Source organism: Melampsora larici-populina (genome assembly GCF_000204055.1).
Source record: "Melampsora larici-populina 98AG31 unplaced genomic scaffold MELLAscaffold_27, whole genome shotgun sequence".
Lineage (NCBI taxonomy): Eukaryota > Fungi > Basidiomycota > Pucciniomycetes > Pucciniales > Melampsoraceae > Melampsora > Melampsora laricis-populina.
The window spans coordinates 876,636-879,998 of NW_006768791.1; positions in this window are offsets into that span (position 1 = coordinate 876,636).

Genomic DNA, 3,363 nt, shown 5'->3' on the forward strand with positions numbered 1-3,363 from the left:
TGCTGTATGACATCATCTCAATTTTGGTGGTATGACATATTTTGCTGGTAACTGACCCAAAACATCTTGATAGCAGATGGATGTTATGCTGAAAACCAATTGAAGTTTTGTTGAAAACATTTTGGAGACATCGGATGTACTGGCCTGCCAGTGACCAGTAGTTGGGGGCTGTGAATGCTACGAGTCGTGCTTTGAGTTTGTCGACTGACATATCAACGTTTCGTTTAGTTTTAAAAATCCATTTGCATCTGATAATTTTTCTTCTAGCAGGTCGTGGAACCAGTTTCCAGGTTTCTTTACCTACTAACAACTTCATCTCGGCTTCAGCTGCTAACTTCCAAAGATCCCAGTTAGCACTCTTCTTAGCCTTTTTAAAAGTCGCAGGATCTTTCTCTGACTCGACATATGCCGCTCGACCAAATTCACCATAGCAAACAGGTTGATGACGTGACCGGATTGGTCTTGAAACACCATCTTCTTGATTTGAAGATACAATAATTTCAGGAGTCGAATTTGATTCAGATGAAAGAATGTTTGATGGAATGCTTGATTGTTCAGCTTCCAACGTCGGCCATGGAAGCAGTTTGCTTACATTTGGCTCAGAAATTTCGCTGGATGGTTGTGATTTTAATCCAGGAAAGATTTTATCGAGGAATATTAAAGAAGTAGCTTTTAAAGCATGCTTCTTTTCTATATCCCAAACTATAGCCCCCTCATTATTGTTTAAATATGAAAGGAAAATAGCACGATGTGCCCTTGGTTTCAACGTCGACTTTGGTTTTATAACATGAAACCATACTTCACATCCAAATGAATGGAACGTATGTTCTTGACGTTCATGAATACCCATAAGAGAAATCGGAGACTGAAATTTTTCATTCGTTCTTGTCGGCATGTTATTCAGAGTTTCAATCGCATATTCTAATGCATCACCCCAAAAACTGTCCGGCAACTTCGCTTCAATTAGACAACATCTGACCTTCTCCTTAACTGTTCTGTTACATCTCTCTGCAACACCGTTAAGTTGTGGCGAATCAGGCGGACCCGTTGTTTGAGTAATACCTCTTTCAGAACAAAATAGAGAAAATTCTTTATTAATATATTCAGTTCCATTGTCGGACCTCAATTCAGACACTTCACAATTTACTTTCGATTTCATTTCATTATAAAATAATTTGAACTTTGACAAAACTTCATCTTTTGTTTTCATTAGATAAATTTTTGTAAATCTTGTATAATCGTCAATAAATGTTACAAAATATTTGAAGCCTTTTCTTGAAATAACAGAATACAAAGAAACATCAGAATGAATTACACTAAGAGGGTTTTTAGATCTCCATCCCGCCCGGCTTGACATGTTTCGCCGCCTCATTTTTCCTTGAATGCAAATTTTACATGTTTGTAACTTTCGCAATTCAACTTCATCAACCTTTATATTTAGCATCGAGAGTTTCTTTTTTAATGCTGCATATCCTGGATGATTAAATCTGAGGTGCCACAGTTCTACATCAGCAGTTGAAGCTTTTGACGATGTGTCCGTGAAATTTGATTGACGTACCTGTTGATCGAGGTAATATAAATTTCCTTCACTTTTTCCAGACCCAACAAGTTTACCAGAGACTTTACAATCTTTGATGAATGATACTTTAGATGAATTGAAAACCGTGGAAATGTTCTTATCGGCGAGTTTTGAGACCGATAGAAGAGGTTCCGAAAGAGACGGTACATATAAAGATTTTATGTCGTCAAAATCAGAGAAAGGTAGAGAAACTAATCCCTTCGATGTTGCTTTAACATTTGAACCATTAGCAAGACTGATCAGTGTGTCGTCTGGCTTCATTTTTGTCATAACATCAGAGTAAGGCGTCATCATCTGTGACATTCCTGAATCGATTAACCAGCCTTTAGATTTTCCCGCAGATGCTTTGACAGTTGCTGCCGCAGAAATTTCCGAATTAATATCAATTGATCCTTCCGAATCCAAAGATGAGTGTAGTGCAGCAGCAGCCTTTGCTTTGGCTGCTTTTGAACGACGAATTTGATTCTTCGATGGTTTGGATTTTGATATTTCAGCTGCCGACCTTTCCGCCTTCAATGTTTCGTACTTGTTCAACTTTGACTTTAAAATTCTACAATCATCAATACTATGGTTTCCTTTACCACAATGCGAACAGACGATTTCTTTTGACTTTTCGTTTTTAGCCGAAGAAATCACTTCTACATCGTCAGAGGAGATTGACCGGCGAGTAGCTTCTTCTCGTAGAACTTTTAGTACAGTAGTCGAAGTGAGATTGTCACGTTGAAGTAACGGAGCCAACACTGGCTGCCAATCAGAAGTTAGTGACAAACTGATAGCAGTAGCGAAGACGGTATCTGCGGTGAGTGGTCGTTCAGCGGTAACCAATGCTTTGAAGCGTTGATAGTCAGACGACATCGCATCCAAGTGAGCAGTGATCGTTGCATCACCCATCTTTGCTGTTACTAGTCTCTTCAACCAGTACATGATTGAACCGGACGAAGCATCTTGATGAGCATCTCGAAGAGCTATCCACTGGCTTCGTGGATCATCTTCATACGGTGAGAGATATTCGTAATTCGATGAATCAACATAGCGAAGAATTAATGCTGATACTTTGCATCTATCATGCTCTTCAGTCGCCGGTAAAGGATACGGGAGATTTTCTTTGAGTACATATCCGTACGGTGAGCCTCGAATTATCGTACCCATCACGAACTGCCATTGATGGTAGTTCGAAGATGGTCCTGGAGCTTCGAGTGATTTAACACCCGTAGCATCAAGCTTTTTGTGTGAATACGACACAACCGGCTTTACATCTCGAGATGAGATCTCACGAGTAGATGACTCGCTTTGTGGATTCTTAAGACGTGATGAAGAACCCGGAGTCAGGATGAGCCCCGACCCCCGAATGCCGGGGACTGGGCTGCCCGGCCCACCGACTTTTTTTCAAAAGTCAGAACGAGGACCGACCCCGGTATTCCCCGAGCTTTTTCTGGCTCATAGGTCAAGCCCGGCTCCCGTACCCTGACCCCCGACGAACTACCAAATCCCCGGGAAATTACGGGGATCCCCGAGTCCCCGGCTATTTCCGGCAGAAACCGCTGAGCACAACCTCTCCCAAGCGTGTATTTATCCGCTTTTTACAGCTTGATTTTTCCTCGGGTTCCCCGAGGAGAGTCACTTTCTTTTGACTCTCAGAACGACTCCTGGGCCCGATAATCCCCGCGGTTCTGCGACCCTTCGAAGGCCAGAACGACCCCCCGAGCCGACGGGCTGTCCCGCGGGTATCCCCGATTTGGCGGGTCTCGGGGCTCATCCTGAACCCGGAGTAAGACCAGAAGACG